Genomic DNA, 22550 nt, shown 5'->3' on the forward strand with positions numbered 1-22550 from the left:
CTTTCTATCACTGAGCCTGTTACTAACCCATTTACACACATTTTCCCCCAGACCAAGCATTCTCATTTTGTGTACCAACCTCTTGTGCGGCACGGTAACAAACGCTTTGGAAAAATCGAGATATACCACGTCCAATGACTCACCGTGGTCTAGCCTATAGCTTACCTCTTCATAAAAACTGATTAGATTGGTGTGACATGAGCGATTTCTCATAAACCCATGCTGATATGGAGTTAAACAGTTATTCTCACTGAGATAATCCAGAATAACATCCTTCAGAAACCCTTCAAATATTTTACCAACAGTAGAGGTTAGACTTACTGGCCTATAATTTCCAGGTTCACTTTTAGAGCCCTTTTTGAATATTGGCACCACATTTGCTATGCGCCAGTCCTGCGGAACAGACCCCGTCGCTATAGAGTCCCTAAAGTTTTGTCGCAGAGAAGCTCTGATGGCTCTGTGATGAAGCCATGTGCTTTCTTTTCAAGAAAGTTTTCACCTGCCGAGCGGAATTATGATGTTGGTAATCGGGAGTTGTTGGCTATGAAGAGGGCATTTGAGGAGTGGCGACATTGGCTCGAAGGAGCTAAACATCGTGTGGTGGTCTTGACTGATCACAAAAATCTGATTTACCTTGAATCTGCCAAGCGCCTGAATCCTAGACAGGCTCGTTGGTCGTTGTTTTTCTCCCGATCACATCGGAGGACAGAGAAATTAAATGGCAAATCGCGTTTTTTGTTGTTGTTGCGACCGCCGGTAAACGGTTAATTACCGGCGATTGCAACTTGGGGGTCGGTAAAAACCCCCCAAATCATGTTCTCTGGGGTCTCGGCTACCCCCGAAACCGAGACCCCAGAGAAAATCCGATTCTGGGGGCACTATTCACTTTTTCCCCAGCTGTGGTTTAAGTACCCTTAACTGCCGCCGTTTAAAGGCGTATCGGCGGTCGTTAAGGGGTTAAATAGACAAACAGTTCAAATAACAGTCACCTGATCAGCAGTGTTAAAGTTCATTGACAAGACACATGATGAGCACATGATGAATAGGTTGCAATGAATAAACAATTAGAATTTATTAAAAAACATTATGATAGGTTAATATGTCATTATTTTTATTGTTTTATTATAGTATTTGGGTGTTACTATAAGGAAAAGAAGAAAGAGAAAAAATAAAAATGAACAGAAACTTCTTTTTCTCTTTTTTTCTCTTTCTTCTTTTCCTTATGGTAACACCCACATACTATAATAAAACAATAAAAATAGTGACATATTAACCTAACATAATGTTTTTTTAATAAATTATAATTGTTTATTCATTGCAACTTATTCATCATGTGCTCATCATGTGTCTTGTCAATGAACTTTGACCCTGCTGATCAGGTGACTGTTATTTGAACTGTTTGTCTATTTAAAGAATGGTGTAAACTGTATTGGCATGTTCCTGTGGTGTTTCCTGATGAAGGAGTCTTGAACTCTGAAATGCGTAGAATAATAAAGCCACATGTACTAATAATTCTGGAATTCTAGTGATTCAGCAGCGCAGAAATTTACCTCAATTTTCCCAATCTGTATCTAACGGCTGGTCCTTCCTGGACTCTTGGATCTGCTGCAGCTAATGCTTTTGATGCTTCAACTCAGCTACATCTGGTGAGTGCAATCTTATGGATAAACCTTTTAACCTTCTCAGATAAGACACTATTTGTGCACTTTCCTTCAGCAGTTTTCACAAGAAAAACAATGGGGGATCCCAATGAGACCTTGTTTCTGTCAATGCTGAAAAAGCATTAGGCTGGCCACGATCAGTAAATAGCAGCATTTTGGACACAGCTTATTTTCGCTGCGTGCAAAACACTATGTTCTAATTGAGTCGCCCGCCTGGGCTGTGGGGTACTTGGTACCAGGTCCAGTGTTCACAGGGGGATGTCATGGTGGCTGCGACCCGGTCCGTGGCCCTGGGCGCCCATGTAACAGGGAAAGGTCTTTTAAGGGAATAAAGTTTATGTTCGTGACGCCACCTGTGGTATTCGGTCAGGGTGACCGACGCTGCTTTAAGGGGTCCGCTGGGATGTTATGGCAGCTAGATGGTATATCTTCCCACAGGTGAAGTATATCCCCAGGGCTCCCGGTGCGAAGATGGTAGAATAGTGAGGGGTGCAGTAAGAAAGGAGGACACAGGTTTGCAGTCTCTTTACCTCGTTTACAGAAGACTTCAGCAGCCACAGTCCAGGGCATTGGATCACAGAGCAGGTAGGGTCCGGCCGGTTTGGAGGCAAGTCCAGAGTCCCGTTATGAAGGTGGAAAATAGAAGCCTTCCTTTGCCCTGTAGTGGTGTAGTCCCTTACTGCTAGAAGCTTCACATAAGGTCCTCACAGATGTTATCTCTTTCTCTTTGTCCCCTGGATAGGATAGGACAAAACCCGTACGACTGGTGACTTGAGCCTGTTTATAAGGTCTCTTAGATGACCTGGCTCTGCAGGGTGTCACCATGCCTACTGGGTGTGGGTGCGGACAGGTAATGTGCAATTAGCTGTCCTGATGGTCTCTGATGTAAGGCGTGGAGGTCCTTACAACCTCGGTGTTCCAGCTACTGGATTTCTGCGCCTCAGAAGGAGGCAGCCTGCTCGGGGCTGGTCCCCTTCTGGTATCCTCTCCTGTGCTTCCTCTCCTGCACGCTCACTGCAATCAATTCTGCTTTCTATGTGTCTCTTTCCTGGAGCTGCAGCTCTGTGGCATGCACAGCTCCGTAAACCCTCTGTCCTCCTCAGACTGATATCTGGAACTAACTGACTTTCCCTACAGACTACCAGTTATATATATGCGGAGTCACCTAGTAAATAGGATCAAAAGCTCCCCCTGGTGGCCTGGAGTGTGAATGTGTTGCATGTTTGTGATACCTGATTACAGTTATCCTTTCTTGCCTCCAAATGTAGCATCACTCTCCCCATGGGGAAAGCGACATCACAGTGACGACCAGGACCCTGGGGTGCCACACTCCCCCCCCCCCCTCATTAAATCCAGTACTCCCGGACTGGGACAAGAAGAACAACAATACATGTTAATGCAAGAAGACATACAATTTTTTTTTAAATGCTATAAAATAAGTAAACAAGTTAATGCAACTGGTGCTTCCCTTCATGGGAGGTAAGGACACTTGAACGTTGCAGAACATATTTACATAGTGGATCCACTTTTAAGAATAGAGCAATTTAATAGAACAAAATAACAACTAACTAACTATGAAAACAATTACCCGCTGCGGGTATACTATCTTAAAACTTCAAAGTGCAAAACAAGCATTTTATCTTTACTTTTCTTCAAGTGCAAAATTTTCGACTAACCTTCAAAGGTTTACTGCATCATCTTCATTTTATTCAAAAGTGCATCACGAGATTTCTTCCTATCTATCTGGATATAATACTATCTAACTTCAACTCTCAATTTTATTATTGTTCACTGTATTAACTCTGTAATATATTAACCTTTTATAGTGCAACATAAAATTCTAACTAGCAAGATGCATTACTGCTATCAAAGTTTCAATTTATTCTGGTTCACTATACTAGCTTACTAATTTATGTACGAACTGCTATATAAAATGCAATGTTATCTAACTATCAAACATTATCACTTTAAGAAAGTGCAACAAGTAAACATTCCCTTTAAGGGCGCAAACAGTATTGAAGTCCTTTTTCTTTTAATACTTAGGTAGTGCACTTAATATTCATGTCAATCAAAACTTTAGAACAGCAGCAACGATATGAGGGACCCGTCATTAAGCCCCAACGTTGGCTTTGGGCAGGCTACAAGGCGTGTATCCAGACCTGGAATCCTGCCAGGTTTTTTCTCAGGTCTCTGGAAAACAAAACAACTTTCAAAGCAATATTAGACGCATTCTCTTTAAAGCTTCTTTGTAAAACCAGTAGGAAGCACCTTTTAGAAGGTGCAAACTATTTACAGGTGAAAGTTTTTGAGCCATTCACTGTCCAGGACTCGAGTGTCTTTAAACGAAATACAACTTGTGTAAAACATAGGATCCCTTTTAACGTGGGACCCGTTTAAATGAAAACCCTGGTCAGGTTCAATAAACTTTTTGTAACAGCAAAGAGTTAAGTTAACTATTTACAGTCATTTTCAAATTTGCTTTGTTCTATTATAGCAGTTGCCAAGGCACCAGTCGGTATCGAACACTTCCTGGCCCCAAAAGATTGGTATCTGAATTCACGTCTGGTGCCAGATCGATGTCATGGGTTTGTCCCTCATGTACAGTTAAGTCATTAGCTGCTACTAAAGTAAAGCATGCAGCTCCATGTATTGCTATGCGGCTGCACACTCCGCTCTGGAGTGCTGGCGCCATAGGAGAGTTTTAACCTGCGAGACTCGGACAAATTTCTCGCAAGTGAGAAGGAGCCCTTAGACTGACCCTAGGGCAAAGGCCTTCTATCTGATACACTTTCTATTAAAAATGGAAGGAGGCAAGGGTGCCCCTATCACCTCTCCTATACACATTGGTGATAGAACAATTAGCAGTAGTATTGCTTCAAAATCCAGAAATTAGTGGAGTTTCTATTGGCTCACATCATTATAAACTAGCTTAATACGCAGATGACTTGTTGCTCTATGTTTCAAACCCAATGATCTAATTTCTCTCTGTAATAAAGGAACCTTAAAGTCAACTACTGTAAAACAGAAGCCATGAACATAACTTTTAATACTCAACTGGCAAAACACCTACTTACTAATTTTCCATTTAAGACTTCTTTTACACTTACCGTGGTTTTGTGTCCCGTTTTTGCGGACCCAATAGATTTGTATGGGGCCGCAAAAACGGGCCACAATAATTCCACGGAGCGCCAGACGTCACATGGCCGTGAGGGCCGTATTTATGGCCGTGAAAAAATATCGAGCCTGCTCGATATTTTCCAAGGCTTACAGACACGGCCCCCATTGAAAATCAATGGGGCCGCAAAAACAACGGAAGCTTGTTTTTGCGGTGCACCGTGACTTTTTTTTCCAATACTTTTGCCATAGTATTGAAAACCCGAAAAATGGCGATCAGCAAGTTTTTTGTGGTCCATTATTTTGGGAGACCATGAAAATTGCGGCAATACGGACCCCAAAAAAGGCCCGCAATAATGGGCCGCATAAAACACGGTAAGCGTAAAAGAAGCCTAAGTGACAGAAAGATGCAATTAAGTACCTGAGCACATAAATTCCGTGGAACTTGGATGATTTATATTATTTAAATTATATCCCTGTTCTAGAGCAAACTATTCAAGATCTAGTAACTTATAACTTGAAACTAGTGATGGGCGAGCACTAAAATGCTTGGGTGCTTGTTGCTCGGGTTGAGCAAATTGGAATGCTCGGGTGCTCGACCAGAGCAATGAGCCCAATGTAAGTCTATGGGAAAACCAAGCATTTTTGCCGAGACCGCCCCGGGGGTCATTCCCAGGGCTCCCAGGTCACAGCTGTGAACAATGTTGTCAGAGTCTTACGCCACTTTTACAGGCGTGCAATAAAACATACAAAAATGAATCCAAAATGGATTTTCCTGGGAAATGTGTTAAGGAACAGCCTTTCCAGGGTAATGATTGTATGTAAGGCAAAATAAATGACTCAAAACAAAAATGTTCCTCCACCACTTTGGCTATGTTCACACATAGCGTTTTTGATGTGTTTTTCAACTTTTACATTTTTGCAACCTGATTTGGCCATGTGGTATGTGACACATTATCAGACACATCCTGTTTCATTTATGAAGGAGGGACTCTGAAAATCACAAAGTCTATTTTAATAGGGCCAGCAGTCGGCCCTCACTATTCTTAGAGAGCCATGAGCTGGCTATGCTTTGTTGTTCCCATAATTAAACAGTGGGTCCCTTATACTGTTATTGCATATGCAGTGAGTGGCAGGGCTGCCCAAAATTTGGATGCACCCCAACAACCCATTGAACAGACATCATGGATGACCACATGCAACGTACTGGATGGCCACAGGAAAACCAAGTTCACATTATTCATTTGGTACTCCCATACTGTTTGCTTATGCATTGAATGCAAGGCCTGCTCTGCCCCAAAGATACACCCACCCCAATAAGCCTTTGGACCCACGTACTGGATGGCCACATGAAAACAAAGTTCCCATTATTCATTTGGTTCTCCCATACTGATTGCTTATGCATTAAATGCAAGGCCTGCCCTGCCCCAAAGTTACACGCACCCCAATAACCCTTTGAACCGACATAGTGGATGGCTACATGAAACCAAAGTTCCCATTATTATGTTTTTTTTACTTTAATACATTTTGCCCATGAAGTGAATGCAAGGCCTGCTCCAAATTTAGATGCACCCCAGTTACCCCAAAAAAAGATGCCCTGGATGGCCACATGAAACCAAAGTTCTCATTATTATGCTTTTTTTAAACTTTCATAGTTTACCCATGAAGTGAATGCAAGGCATGATCTAAATTGGGATGCACCCCAATCACCCAAAAAACAGACATCCTGGAAGGCCCCATAAAACCAAAGTTCCCATTATTATTTATTTGGTATTGCCATACTGTTTGCCTATGCATTGAATGCCATGCCTGCCCTGCCCCAAAGTTACACACATCCCAATACCTCTTTGAACAGACGTAGTGGATGGCCACATGAAACCAAACTTACCATTATTATGATTTCTCTACTCCCATACAGTTTGCCCATGAAGTGAATGCAAGGCCTGCCCCCAAAGTTATCAGCACCCCAATAACCATTTGAACCGATTTAGTGGATGGCCACATGAAACCAAACTTTCCATTATTCGGAAGTTGGTTCTCCCATACTGTTTGACTATGCACACTCCAGAGACATACTGATAGGGAATCTAGATTGTGAGCCCCATTGGGGACAGTGATGATAATGTGTGCAAAACTGTAAAGTGCTGCTGAATATGTTAGCGCTATATAAAAAAAATGAAGAAGAAGAAGGTATGCAGTGAATTGCAGTGTTAAGCCTGAAGAACCTGCATTGGAGAATTGAAGTATTGAGGATGACGATCCAAAAGTGGAGAATTGCATTGTTAAAGCAGCTGAAAAAAACCCTTCAGTTCCCATTATTAGGAACTGGGTCTCCCATACTGTTTGGCTATGCACTGATTGCAAGGCCTGCCCCAAATTTGCCCCAATCCCCCTTGGAAGAAACATGGAGGAGGGCCTCATAAAAAATGTGCCCCTGAGGGGTACACATCAACATACTGTGTAAACATTTTTTTTTTTACGGGAATCAAAAACCCTATTTAACACAATATTGTGGCTGTTGCATCACAGAACACGTTCACCTTGGTAATCTAGTTGTGGTGTCTGAAGAGACGTGGAGGATGGCCTCCTAAAAATTATTTTCCTAATTTAACCCCGTAACGACCGCAGATACGCCTTTTAACGGCGGCACTTAAGGGTACTTAAACCACAGCGCCATTAATTAACGACGCTGGGGAAAAAGTGAATAGTGCCCCCCAGAATCGGATTTTCTCTGGGGTCTCGGTTACCGGGGGTAGCCGAGACCCCAGAGAACATGATTCGGGGGTTTTTACCGACCCCCGGGTTGCGATCGCCGGTAATTAACCGTTTACTGGCGGTCGCAAAACAAAAACGCGATTTCCCATTTAATTTCTCTGTCCTCCGATGTGATCGCACATCAGAAGACAGAGAAATGGGGTCACCGATTGCCCCCTGATACTCACCTGTCTACTCCGGTGCTCCTCATGGCTCCTGATGGGCTCCGCCATCTTGTTCCAGCCAAAAAAACACGGGCGCATGCGCAGAGCGCCTGCCGGCCGGCACCCGGAAGATCTTTGGGGTCTCGGCTGCCGGGGGCAGCCGAGACCCCAAAGAACATGATCGGGGTCGGTTTTTACCGACCCCTGTTTTGCGATCGCCGGTAATTAACTGTTACCGGCGACCGGAAAAAAAAAGCGATCTGTAATTCTCTGTCCTCTGATGTGATCGCACATCAGAGGACAGAGAAATAGGGGGATTCGGGGACCCTGTTATACTTACCGGTGTCCCTGGGTCCTCCTGTGTCCCCTCCTTGCTGCCGGCTTCTTCCTCCGGTAATAAAATGCCGGCCGGCAGCTAGAGGAGTTGGGGCTAAATTTAGGGATAGGGTTAGGGTTGGGGCTAAATTTAGGGTTAGGGTTAGGGTTGGGGCTAAATTTAGGGTTAGGGTTAGGGTTGGGGCTAAAGTTAGGGTTAGGGTTGGGGCTAAAGTTAGGGCTAGGGTTAGGGTTGGGGCTAAATTTAGGGTTAGGGTTGGGGCTAAAGTTAGGGTTGGGGCTAAAGTTAGGACTAGGGTTGCGGCTAAAGTTAGGGTTAGAGTTGGGATTTGGGTTAGGGTTTGGATTAGGGTTGGTATTAGGGTTACGTTTGGGATTAGGGTTAGGTTTGGGATTAGGGTTAAGGTTAGGGTTGGGATTAGGGTTAGGGGTGTATTGGGATTAGGGTTAGGTTTGAGGTTAGGGTTGAGATTAGGATTAGGGGTGTGTTGGATTTAGGGTTCTGATTAGGGTTATGGTTAGGGTTGGGATTAGGGTTGTTTTGGGGTTAGGGTTGTGATTATCGTTAGGGTTGTGATTAGGATTATGGATTGGGTTGGGATTAGGGTTAGGGGTGTGATGGGGTTAGGGTTGGAGTTAGAATTGGGGGGTTTCCACTATTTAGGTACATCAGGGGGTCTCTAAACGCCACAGCCAATTTTGAGCTCAAAAAGTCAAATGGTGCTCCCTCCCTTCTGAGCTCTGCCGTGCGCCCAAACAGTGGTTTACCCCCACATATGGGGCATGAGCATACTCGGGATAAATTGGACAACAACTTTTGGGGTAGAATTTCTCCTGTTACCCTTATGAAAATAAAAACTTGGTGGCTAAAAAATCTTTTTTATGGAAAAAAATATATTTTTTATTTTCACAACTCTGCATTATAAACTTCTGTGAAGCACTTGGGCATTCAAAGTTTTCACCACACATCTAGAAAAGTTTCTTGGGGGGTCTAGTTTCCAAAATGGGTTCACGTGTGGGGGGTTTCTACTGTTTAGGTACATCCGGGGCTCTGCAAACGTAACATAACGCCCACAGACCATTCTATCAAAGTCTGCATTCCAAAACGGCACTCCTTCCCTTCCAAGCTCTGCCATGCGCCCAAACAGTGGTCCCCCCAACACATGGGGTATCAGTGTACTCAGGACAAATTGGACAACAATTTTTGGGGTCCAATTTTTCTTGTTACCCTTACAAAAATAAAAATTTGGGGGCTAAAATATCTTTTTTGTGGAAATTTTTTATTTTTTATTTTCACGACTCTGCATTATAAACTTCTGTGAAGCACTTGGGCATTCAATGTTCTCACCACACATCTAAATAAGTTCCTTGGGGGGTCTAGTTTCCAAAATGGGGTCACTTGTGGGGGGTTTCTACTGTTTAGGTACATCAGGGGCTCTGCAAACGCAACATAACGCCCGCAGACCATTCTATCAAAGTCTGCATTCGAAAACGGCGCTCCTTCCGTTCCAAGCTCTGCCATGTTACCAAATAGTGGTTTACCCCCACATATGGGGTATCAGCCTACTCAACATAAATTGCAAAATAAATTTTGGGGTCCAATTTCTCCTGTTACCCTTGTGAAAGTAAAAATTTTGGGGTGAAAAGATCATTTTTGTGGAAAAAATATGATTTTTTTTTATTTTCATGGCTCTACATTATAAACGTCTGTGAAGCAGTTGGGGGTTCATAGTGCTCACCACACATTTATATAAGCTCCTTGGGGGGTCTAGTTTCCAAAATGGGGTCATTTGTGGGGGGTTTATACTGTTTAGGTACATCAGGAGCTCTGCAAATGCAACATGACGCCCGCAGACCATCCCATCAAAGTCTGCATTCCAAGCGGCACTCCTTCACTTCCGAGCCCCGATGGGTGCCCAAACAGTGCCCCCCCCCCACATATGGGGTATCAGCGTACTCAGCACAAACTGTTCAACAGATTTTGTGGTCCAGTGTCTCCTGTTACCCTTGAGAAACTAAAAAATTGCAGGCTAAAAATCATTTTTGAGGAAAAAGAAAAGGATTTTTTATTTTCATGGCTCTACGTTATAAATTTCTGTGAAGCACTTGGGGGCTTAAAGTGCTCACCACACATCTAAATAAATTCCTTAAGGGGTCTAGTTTCCAAAATGGGGTCACTTGTGGGGGGTTTCTACTGTTTAGGCACATCAGGGGCTCTCCAAACGCGACATGGTGTCCTATCTCAATTCCAGCCAATTCTACATTGAAAAAGTAAAACGGCACTCCTCTTCCAAGCTCTGCAGTGCGCCCAAACAGTAGTTTACCCCACATATGGGGTATCAACGTACTCAGGAGAAATTGCTCAACAACTTTTGTGGTCTAATTTCTCATGTTACCCTTGTGAAAATAAAAATTTGGGGGCAAAAAGATCATTTTTGTAGAAAAAATGCAATTTTTTATTTTCACGGCTCTACTTTATAAACTTCTGTGAAACACCTGGGGTTTAAAGTGCTCACCACACATCTAGTTAACTTCCTTAAGGGGTCTAGTCTCCAAAATGGGGTCACTTGTGGGGGGTTTCCACTGTTTAGGCACATCAGAGGCTCTCCAAACGTGACATGGCGTCCGATCTCAATTCCAGCCAATTCTACATTGAAAAAGTAAAACGGCACTCCTTCCATTCCAAGCTCTGCGGTGCGCCCAAACAGTGGTTTACCTCCACATATGGGGTATCGACATACTCAGGAGAAATTGCACAACAATTTTTGTGGTCTAATTTCTCCTGTTACCCTTGTGAAAATAAGAATTTGTGGGCGAAAAAATCATTTTTGTGTAAACAAATGCGATTTTTTATTTTCACGGCTCTACTTTATAAACTTCTGTGAAGCACTTGGGGGCTCAAAGTGCTCACCACACATCTAGTTAAGTTCCTTAAGGGGTCTAGTTTCCAAAATGGTGTCACTTGTGGACCGTTTCCACTGTTTAGGTACATCAGGGGCTCTCTAAACGTGACATGGCATCCGATCTCAATTCCAGCCAATTCTGCATTGAAAAAGTCAAACGGCGCTCCTTCTCTTCCAAGCTCTGCGGTGCGCCCAAACAGTGGTTTACCCCCACATATGGGATATCGACGTATTCAGAAGAAATTGCACAACAACATATATGGTTACATTTCTGTTTTTACACTTGTGAAAATAAAAAAAAAATGGTTCTGAAGTAAAATGTTTGCAAAAAAAAGTTAAATGTTCATTTTTTTCCTTCCACATTGTTTCAGTTCCTGTGAAGCACGTAAAGGGTTAATAAACTTCTTGAATGTGGTTTTGAGCACCTTGAGGGGTGCAGTTTTTAGAATGGTGTCACACTTGGTTATTTTCTATCATATAGACCCCTCAAAATGACTTCAAATGTGATGTGGTCCCTAAAAAAAATGGTGTTGTAAAAATGAGAACCCTTATAACTCCCTAACAAAAAAAAATTTTGTTTGCAAAATTGTGCTGATGTAAAGTAGACATGTGGGAAATGCTATTTATTAACTATTTTTTGTGACATATCTCTCTGATTTAAGGGCATAAAATACAAAATTTGAAAATTGCAAAATTTTAAAAATTTTCGCCATATTTCTGTTTTTTTCATAAATAATCACAAGTAATATCGAAACAATGTTACCACTAACATGAAGTACAATATGTCACGAAAAAACATTCTCAGAATCAGCAGGATCTGTTAAAACGTTCCAGAGTTATAACCTCATAAAGTTACAGTGTTGTAAAAATTGGCTCTGTCATTAAGTACCAAACTGGCTCTGTCACTAAGGGGTTAAAGGAATGGGTCTCCTATACTTGTAATGCCCATACACTAAATGTATGGGCTGACAAACATTTCCCCCTGGGGGGTACACATCAACATAATGTGTTAACAGTTTTTTTTACAGGTATCAAAAACACCCTTTAACACAAAGTGGTGGTGGATGAAGAGAAGGAGGAGGACGACAACAGCAAATAGGCGAAATCCGGAAGCGTATACCCATGTGTAGGTGTGAAGAGGTGCATGGTAATAGAGTTACCAAAAAAGACACTGGGTAGAGTTTATGTTTCGCTGCTATCGTTCGGTGGTGTACAGAAGTCTGGCCCAATCCAGCCCTTGTTCATTTTTATAAGAGTCAGCCTGTCAGCATTTTCAGTTGACAGGCGGATGCGCTAAGCAGTTATAATTCCACTGGCGGCACTAAATACTCTCTGTGACAAAATGCTAGCGGCAGGGCAGGCCAGGACCTCCAAGGCATACAGCGCCAGTTCATGCCACGTGTCCAGCTTGGATACCCAATAATTATAAGGCACAGAGAAATCACGGAGGATGTTGGTATGGTGAGCAAGGTACTCCCTCAGCAGCTTCTAAAACTTTGCACTCCTTGCGAGAGTACCCCACACCTCAGGGCTTGTGCGATAGGAGGGTCTGAGAAAACTCTCCCAGAACTTTGACAGTATTCCCCTGCCACTGCTGGATTGGAGTTGTGTCTCTCTCGCCTGTAATCCTTGGTTGTCCAACAAACTGTGACCTCTGCCACCAGCGTTTTCAGATGGGAATTTTTTTAATAATTCAGCAACAAGGGCCCTCTGGTACTGCACCATTTTTTTTACTACACCTGTCTGCCTCTGGAATAAGAGATAGAAAGTTCTCCTTGTAGCATGGGTCTAGAAGTGTCACCAGTCAGTAATGACTGTCACCCAAAATTTTGAGAACGCAAGGGTCATGGGAAAGGCAGCGCAACATAGAGCTAGCCATGCGTTCCAGACTGCTAACAGGCAAGACTTCCATGTCCTCACCAAGAGTACGACGGACCATGCTGTCCTCCTCCTCATTCGCCTCCTCCTCCCTGTCCTCAGGCCATCCACGCTGAACAGACGGTATGACAGTTGTGCTTATAGTAAAATCTATAGCGCATGAAAGTAGCAACTGTTCTTCCTCCTCCTCCTTTTCCTCATTGTCACCCAATCCATGTTTGGATGAGATGAGGCTGGGCTGTATGTGGTCACCCTGTATGGTTCCTTGCTCCATCTCATCAATCTCTCCCTGCAATGCATCCTCTTTGATTTTGAGCAGAGAGCATTTCAGGACACAGAGAAGTGGGATGATGATTCTAATTATGGCGTCAGCGCCGCTCACCATCTTGGTGGAGTCCTCAAAGTTTTGGAGGATGGTATATATGTCTGACATCCATGTCCACTCTTGAAGTCTTATGTGTGGAGTCTGAACTGAATACCAACGGTCTTGTTGATTCGGATAGTCAACAACTGCTCTCTTCTGTTCACAAATCCTTTCCAACATCTGCAGGGCAGAGTTCCAATGTGTGGGGACATCACACAACAGTCAGTGAGCCGGAGGCTGCAAACGCTGCTGAAGCATGGCAAGGGCAGCGGAAGCTTAGCTGACTTTCTGAAATGGCCACACAAGTGGCATACCTTGACAAGCAGATCCGGCAGCTCTGGGTAGCTTTTGAGAAACTGTTGAACAACGCGGTTAAGCACATGTGCCAGGCATGGTACGTGTGTGAGCTCTTCTCGCCTCATAGCCGCCACCAGATTAAAGCTATGTCACAATGACCATGCCTGGCTGTAGGTTCAGTAGTGTCATCCACAGATCTGACTGCTCTTTCAGAGCTGTCCACAACTCTTCAGCATTGTGCGGTTTGTCACCTAAGCATATTAGCTTCAGCACAGCCTGTTGCCACTTGGCTGAGGCAGTACTGCAGTGCTTCTAGCTTGTGACTAATGTGGTCATTTCGTTGATGGAAGGTGAAGAGGAGGAGGAGGAGTTTCAGGAGCTGTAAACAGTGTGGGGCAACCCTGATTGACGTCGGGCCCGAAATCCTCAGAGTTGGGAGGATGTGTTCCATCCCAAGATCTGACTGGGTCCTGGCTTCCACTATGTCAGCACAGTGTGCCATCAGCTAGATATACCATCCCTGCCCAGAAGCACTTGTCCAAGTGTCCATGGTTAGGTGGACTTTCCCAGCAACAGCATTGTTCAGGGCACGGCTAATGTTGTGGGACACGTGCTTGTGTAAAGCGGGGACAGCTCATTGGGAGAAACAGTGGCAGCTTGGGACCAAGCACCTTGGGATGGTCTCCGCCATCAGGTTGCGGAAAGCTTCTGTCTCCACGAGCCTAAAAGGCAACATTTCAAGCGCAAACAGATGAGAAATGTGTGAATTCAGTAGTGTGGCCTGTGGGGCGTTGGCAACGTATTTGCGCTTGCGTTCCAAGGACTGGGGTATGGACAACTGACCGCTGCACTGGGACAAGGACGTGGACGTGCTTGATGATGGTGCTAGTTCAGTGTGTGCAATGACAGGTGCAGGGTAGGAGGCATCTTCGCATGCACCATGGACAGGGGATTGGCTTGCATGCACAACAGTGGAAGAAGCAGTGGTGTCACCCACAGACACTGTTCCTGGACCCTGGGGTTCGGCCCACAAAGTCAGGTGCTTTGCTGCTATGTGCCTGATCATGCTGGTGGTGATCAGGTTGGTAGTTTGCTACCTCTGCTGATGCGGGCATGGCAGGTGGTGCAAATGACCTGTTGGGGTTATTGGCAGAATCCATAAAAAACAACCAGACTCGGGAAGACCTAACAGTTGTACTTCCATCTGGTTGGTGTTACCGGTAATGGTTGATCGCCTTCTGTCTGCAACCACAACACTGCTTCTTCCTACCTGTTGGGGTGCCATGCCTACCTGCACCTGTGTGCTGCTGTCCTCGCTATGCATGTCCTCCTGCCAGGTTTGGTGAGTTACTATGTCATCCACCATGTCGTCTTTCACTTCCGCACCCTGGTCCTCCTCCTGACTTTCTGGCAATTGTGTCTCATCATTGTCCACGTCTTGTGACACTTTCCCTCCGTCGCCTTCACTGACCGTGGATGCTCAAATATTTGGGCATCGCTACATGCGATCTCCTCTTGCCCCGCGTCAAGTGGACTGAGCGAGAGACCTAATCTATAAAAGGAAAAGTGAACAGCTTTTCAGAGTGTCCAAGTGTGGAATCAGTTGTCTCCGAGCACTCGACATTGTGGGAGGAAGGAGGATCAGGGTGAGGAATATGTGGTCCACACTCATGGCTATTCAGACTTGACCGTGTGGAAGACAGGGTGGTGGTGGTGATAAAGTGATTGAAAACATTATCTACTATCCAACCAACAACCTTTTGACACTGCTCTGGGTTCAATAGTGGTGTGCTGCTGCAGTCCCCTAGTAATTGTGACAGGAATGTAGAGCGAGACGATGTGGGTGTTTATTGTGGCACAATTTCAGCTTGCCCACGGCCTCGGCCTCACCCTCTGCATGCACTATCACCATCACGTCCACTTCCCCATCCCTTGCCACATGCCTTGCCCATTTTACATGTACTACAATATTTTCCACATTCACTACAAATGCCTGAATTTGGAGCTAAATTAGATGTGATCCGTGTGCAGGAAAACCACAGTTTAAAATATCTGGCCTGTAGGTAACAATTTTTTCTCTGCAAACTGTTGTCAATAACTAGACTATGACACAGCAAAAACTGTTCATTATAGGCCTCAAAAGCCACAATTTGTAACCCACAGATAGATGAGTCGTGTGACAGGGATACCATATTGTAAAATATGTGGCCTGTATTTTTATTTTTTACAGCAAAACAGTGTCAAGAACTAGGGCAACACACAGCAAAAACAGTTCAATATAGGCCTCAAATGCCACAATTTGTAGCCCACAGATAGATGAGGCGTGATGGAGATAGCACACTGTAAAATATGTGGCCTGTATTTTATTTTTTACGGCAAAATATTGTCAATAACTAGGGTAAGACACAGCAAAAACAGTTCAACGTAGGCCTCAAATCCCACAATTTGTAGCCCACAGACAGATGAGGCATGTGACGGAGATACCACACTGTAAAATATGTGGCCTGTATTTTCATTTTTTACTTCAAAATAGTGTGAAGAACTAGGGTAACACACAGCCAAAAACAGTTCAATGGTGGCCTCAAATGCCACAATTTGCAGCCCACAGATAGGTGAGGCATGTGACAGAGATACTCCACTCTACAATATCTGTCCAGGACAGGCTGGAGCGAGCCGCCCCCCTCCCCCACAGGCGGCGTATGTGTAAGCCAGCATGACAGGGGGTTTGGAGGAGAAGGGTAGGGGGTGGGGTCTATCTAAAGGGGAGGATTATGCATATGATGGGCCTTATAGGGCAAGGAGGGGGTGGGGTTACTCAGTTCCCACTCGGGAGGCCATCGAGCAGTGCATCGCTACTCACAGACATGGGTTCCGTGGACCAGGTGCTGGAAAGGCTGCGGGTGGCTGCCGAAAACCAGCCCCCCAGCTGGTTGGAGTTCCAGGTGTCCGGTATCCTGGGTGGAGGCAGTGGGGATCCCCCGACAGGAGCTGCAGGCAAGCGGCATTCACAGCGGGTTCGGCCTCCAGAGCACTTATCCCCTGAACTGCCACAAGCGTCCCAGCATCAGAGCAGGAGCCCCTCCAGGGATCCTCCGGACCAGGTGCCTGTCCGCAAACACCCAAGCAGGACTCGGTCTGGGAGGAATCCGACAGCCACGCTTGGGCCTGCGGCGGCTCGCAGGCCTTCCTCTCCCGCCCTCCGGATCATCTGTCGCCCCATGTGACGTCATGATGGGTCGCCGTGGTGATGCCTCCACCACCGGACACAGAGAGTGGGGGAGAACTTCTTCTGCTGCGGCGGCAGGCAGCGCCCCAGGGGTGGCGGGGCTGTTGGACCTGGCTGTGGACTTCAGATCTTCTTCCCCACCTTCTGCCAGGACTGGATTGGATCATTAACTATGACCAGATGGGAGTGGATTGGGCGGTGGGCGGTAGGGGAGCCCCCCAGATGCAGGCCCACCGCCCAATCCACTCCCATCTGGTAGACTTCAGCTTCAGGAGGGTCCAAGGATCGGATCGGGGACAAGGGACGGCTGGACGAGCGGAACATCTGAGGCTGGGGGGATCACAGCTCCCCTGCAGCCTGGTGAGCACGAGTCTGTGTCTTGTATGTTACCGGCGTTTTCTTTTCATTGTCTCCATCAGTTATGGTTAGTCAGGCTGTGGGGTCTATGGGTCAGGGTGATGGAATTGGAGTTTGGTCCAATTCGGGGATTGAAGGGGTAGGACAGCTATTGTCTAACGTTCGAGAACTGTTGACGCGGTTGAGAGGCGTTAGGTCTGTGCCATCTCCTTTGGCACCTTGGGTGGGACCTTCAGAATTAGGACTTGGGTTGTCGGGTAGCGGTTCCGTGGTTCAGGGCAGGTCGTCTGAGCCAGGGTCGGTATCTCTGCAGACCAAAAAGGAGAAAGAAGGGGGGATTTGTTTGGATGATAAGGCGCGTGGCAAAGTGTATGTTTGTTTTGAGGGGCCGTTGGGGGCTCATTTGCAGAAAGAAGTGCGGGGGAAGATTTGGAAGGATGAGTATGTGGAGATCTTTTCACTTCTTCTGTTGGAGAAGTTTAATTTGGATAAGAGTAAGAAGGAGGACAGTAAGAAAGAGGAGGAGGAGAAACGGCGATGGCGTCTTATTCCTCAGACTTTTGTGAATTGGCTTCAAGCCTTTGCAAGTCTGTCGAGTGTAGTAGGGGAGAAAGCTCCCGAAAATTGTTCCGCCTTGTTTTGCTATATGGACTCAATAGGGGAGGCACAAAGGGCCTATGGGGGCCAAGCGTGGCTCCGTTATGATGAGCAGTTTAGACAGCGGAAGGCGGTTCATCCGGCGATTCGATGGGGTCAGAAGGACATAGGTTTGTGGTTGCATGTCATGGCTCCAACAAAATTTGGTCATTCCTTTCAAAATGGGGCTGGGGTTTCCGGCCAGTCCACATCACAAGGCAGTTCTTCAGGTGCCGGGGGTCAGTCAGGACAGACAGGAGGGCAAAAACACGGCGTATGCTGGCAGTTTAATGAAGGTCAATGCAAGTTCGGAACCATTTGTAAGTTCAAGCACTTGTGCTCACACTGCAATGGTTCGTCCCATGGCGCTGCAGGATGTTTTAGGAAAAAAGGGAAGCCAGAGGGTAATTCAAAAGGGGGTGACGCTGGTGAGTCTGGATGTGATGGTCCCCTATCTAAATGGAATCCCAGATAGGGATAAAGCAGAGCTGTTGTTGGCGGTTTTCCGTGATGGTTTTCGTATACCTGCTCCCCCTTTTGAAATACCTCAGGTTTTGAAAAACCTTAGATCAGGAGAGTTACATGCTGATGTTGTCTCAGAAAAATTGAATAAGGAGGTTTCTTTAGGTAGGATGTCTGGACCTTTTCCTATTCCTCTGTTGGAAAATTTGGTGGTGTCGCCTTTAGGCGTGGTTCCAAAGAAGGAACCAAACAAGTTTAGGCTGATCCAGCATTTGTCGAATCCGCGGGGTAGGTCTGTGAATGATGGGATAGACCCGGAGCTTTGTTCCGTGGTTTATACATCTTTTGATGTGTGTGATCCCAACTGTTACTTTCAATGTTGAGATACGGTACAGTGTTTTTGTCCAGGATTGTGCAGCAGATGGGACGATGGGGACTGGCCAGTGTGAGGAGGGTCCATAGAGCATTAGATGACTTTGTCAGGAAAACTTGTGGCCTAGCGGGAAATACCAGTGACCCACGTTAGCGCCTATAACCTAAGTGGAAAGGTGCTGAAGAGACATTCTCATGTAGCCTTATAGTTATGAGCACCATCCTAGGGAGTTATCACACGGGGGATATTAGGACGTCGCTCTTTTTGGAAAATAAAAAGGATAGAGAATTTGTACTTCAACTGTTAACCCCTTCACCCCCAAGGGTGGTTTGCACGTTAATGACCGGGCCAATTTTTACAATTCTGACCACTGTCCCTTTATGAGGCTATAACTCTGGAACGCTTTGACGGATCTTGGCGATTCTGACATTGTTTTCTCGTGACATATCGTACTTCATGTTAGTGGTAAAATTTATTCGATATAACTTGCGTTTATTTGTGAAAAAAATGGAAATTTGGCGAAAATTTTGAAAATTTTGCAATTTTCCAAATTTGAATTTTTATGCCCTTAAATCACAGACATATGTCACGCAAAATACTTAATAAGTAACATTTCCCACATGTCTACTTTACATCAGTACAATTTTGGAACCAAAATTTTTTTTTGTGACGGAGTTATAAGGGTTAAAAGTTGACCAGCAATTTCTCATTTTTACAACACCATTTTTTTTTAGGGACCACATCTCATTTGAAGTCATTTTGAGGGGTCTATATGATAGAAAATACTCAAGTGTGACACCATTCTAAAAACTGCACCCCTCAAGGTGCTCAAAACCACATTCAAGAAGTTTATTAACCCTTCAGGTGCTTCACAGGAATTTTTGGAATGTTTAAATAAAAATGAACATTTAACTTTTTTTCACACAAAATTTATTTCAGCTCCAATTTGTTTTATTTTACCAAGGGTAACAGGAGAAAATGGACCCCCAAAGTTGTTGTACAATTTGTCCTGAGTACGCTGATACCCCATATGTGGGGGTAAACCACTGTTTGGGCGTATGGCAGAGCTCGGAAGGAAAGGAGCGCCATTTGACTTTTCAATGCAAAATTGACTGGAATTGAGATGGGACGCCATGTTGCGTTTGGAGAGCCCCTGATGTGCCTAAATATTGAAACTCCCTACAAGTGACACCATTTTGGAAAGTAGACCCCCTAAGGAACTTATCTAGATGTGTGGTGAGCACTTTGACCCACCAAGTGCTTCACAGAAGTTTATAATGCAGAGCCGTAAAAATAAAAAATCATATTTTTTCACAAAAATGATCTTTTTGCCCCCAATTTTTTATTTTCCCAAGGGTAAGAGAAGAAATAGGACCCCAAAAAATGTTGTGAAATTTGTCCTGAGTACGCTGATACCCCATATGTGGGTGTAAACCATTGTTTGGGCGCATGGCAGAGCTTGGAAGGGAAGGAGCGCCATTTGACTTTTCAATGCAAAATTGACTGGAATTGAGATGGGACGCCATGTTGTGTTTGGAGAGCCCCTGATGTGCCTAAACATTGAAACTCCCTACAAGTGACACCATTTTGGAAAGTAGACCCCCTAAGGAACTTATCTAGATGTGTGGTGAGCACTTTGACCCACCAAGTGCTTCACAGAAGTTTATAATGCAGAGCCGTAAAAATAAAAAATCATATTTTTTCACAAAAATTATCTTTTTGCCCCAATTTTTTATTTTCCCAAGGGTAAGAGAAGAAATTGGACCCCAAAAAATGTTGTGCAATTTGTCCTGAGTACGATGATACCCCATATGTGGGTGTAAACCATTGTTTGGGTGCATGGCAGAGCTTGGAAGGGAAGGAGCGCCATTTGGAATGCAGACTTAAATGGATTGGTCAGCAGCCGTCACGTTGCATTTGCAGAGCCCCTGATGTACCCAAACAGTACAAACCCCCCACAAGTGACCCCATATTGGAAACTAGACCTCCCAAGGAACTTATCTAGATGTGTTTTGAGAACTTTGAACCCCCAAGTGTTTCACTAAAGTTTATAGCGCAAAGCCGTGAAAATAAAAATTCTTTTTTTTTTTCACAAAAATGATTTTTTAGCCCCCAGTTTTGTATTTTCACAAGGGTATCAGGATAAATTGGACCCCAAAAGTTGTTTTCCAATTTGTCCTGAGTACGCTGATACCCCCTATGTGGGGGGGAACCACTGTTTGGGCGCATGACAGAGCTCGGAAGGGAAGGAGCGCCATTTGGAATGCAGCCTTAAATGGATTGGTCTGCAGGCGTCACATTGCATTTGCAGAGCCCCTGATGTACCCAAACAGTACAAGCCCCCCACAAGTGACCCCATATTGGAAACTAGACCTCCCAAGGAACTTATCTAGATGTGTTTTGAGAACTTTGAACCCCCAAGTGTTTCACTAAAGTTTATAGCGCAAAGCCGTGAAAATAAAAATTCTTTTTTTTTTTCACAAAAATGATTTTTTAGCCCCCAGTTTTGTATTTTCACAAGGGTAACAGGATAAATTAGACCCCAAAAGTTGTTGTCCAATTTGTCCTGAGTACGCTGATACCCCATATGTGGGGGGGAACCACTGTTTGGGTGCATGACAGAGCTCGGAAGGGAAGGAGCGCCATTTGGAATGCAGCCTTAAATGGATTGGTCTGCAGGCATCACGTTGCATTTGCAGAGCCCCTGATGTACCCAAACAGTACAAACCCCGCACAAGTGACCCCATATTGGAAACTAGACCTCCCAAGGAACTTATCTAGATGTGTTGTGAGAACTTTGAACCCCCAAGTGTTTCACTACAGTTTATAACGCAGAGCCGTGAAAATAAAACATCTTTTTTTTCCCACAAAAATGATTTTTAGCCCCCCAAATTTTTATTTTCCTAAGGATAACAAGAGAACTTGGACCCCAGAAGTTGTTGTTCAATTTGTCCCGAGTACGCTGATAACACATATGTTGGGGTAAACCCCTTTTTGGGCGCACGGGAGAGCTCGGAAGGGAAGGAGCACTGTTTTACTTTTTCAACGCAGAATTGGCTGGAATTGAGATTGGACGCCATGTCGCGCTTGGAGAGCCCCTGATGTGCCTGGACAGTGGAAAGCCCCCAATTCTACCTGAAACCCTAACCCAAACACACCCCTAACCCTAATCCCAACGGTAACCCTAACCACACCCCTAGCCCTGACACACCCATAATTCTAATCCCAACCCTAATCCAAACGTAAATGTAATCCAAACCCTAACCCTAACTTTAGCCCCAACCCTAACTTTAGCCCCAACCCTAACTTTACCTCCAACCCTAGCCCTAACCCTAACCCTAACCCTACCCCTAACCCTAACCCTAAACGTGACTGAAATACGTGGCACTGAAATACGTGGCACTGAAATACGTGGCACTGAAATACGTGGCACTGAAATACGTGGCACTTAAATACGTGGCACTGAAATACGTGGCACTGAAATATGTGATACGTGGCACTTAAATACGTGGCACTGAAATACGTGGCACTGAAATACGTGGCACTGAAATACGTGGCACTGAAATACGTGGCACTTAAATACGTGGCACTGAAATACGTGGCACTGAAATATGTGATATGTGGCACTGAAACACGTGGCACTGAAATACGTGGCACTGAAATACGTGGCACTGAAATACGTGGCACTGAAATACGTGGCACTGAAATACGTGGCACTGAAATACATGGTACTAAAATATGTGGCACTGAAATACGTGATACGTGGCACTGAAATACATGATACGTGGCACTGAAATACATGGCACGGAAACACGTGGCACTGAAATACGTGATACGTGGCACTGAAATACATGGCACTGAAATACGTGGCACTATGACTGTCAGAAAATGTTCATTAAACGGTTAGGGGTGAGGTTAGGGGTAGAGTTAGGGTTAGGGTTTGGATCCCTTTATCACCTTGATGGTGGTGGGTGGCTTTTCAGTGTGTTTTCTGTTTTTTTCCGATAAAAATGCATGCGTTTTTA

General features: G+C 44.9%; 1 long non-coding RNA gene across 1 annotated transcript in view; it reads left to right on the forward strand.

Annotated features, from left to right (window-relative positions):
* Positions 1-1471: 1471 nt before the first annotated feature.
* LOC143781058 (uncharacterized) overlaps positions 1472-22550 on the forward strand; it is a 38854-nt gene continuing 17775 nt past the window's right edge. The window contains exon 1 of the long non-coding RNA XR_013216522.1: positions 1472-1646. This is a non-coding gene — a long non-coding RNA (uncharacterized LOC143781058). The remainder of the gene's footprint in view (positions 1647-22550) is intronic.

Source organism: Ranitomeya variabilis, chromosome 6 (assembly GCF_051348905.1).
Source record: "Ranitomeya variabilis isolate aRanVar5 chromosome 6, aRanVar5.hap1, whole genome shotgun sequence".
Taxonomy (NCBI): domain Eukaryota; kingdom Metazoa; phylum Chordata; class Amphibia; order Anura; family Dendrobatidae; genus Ranitomeya; species Ranitomeya variabilis.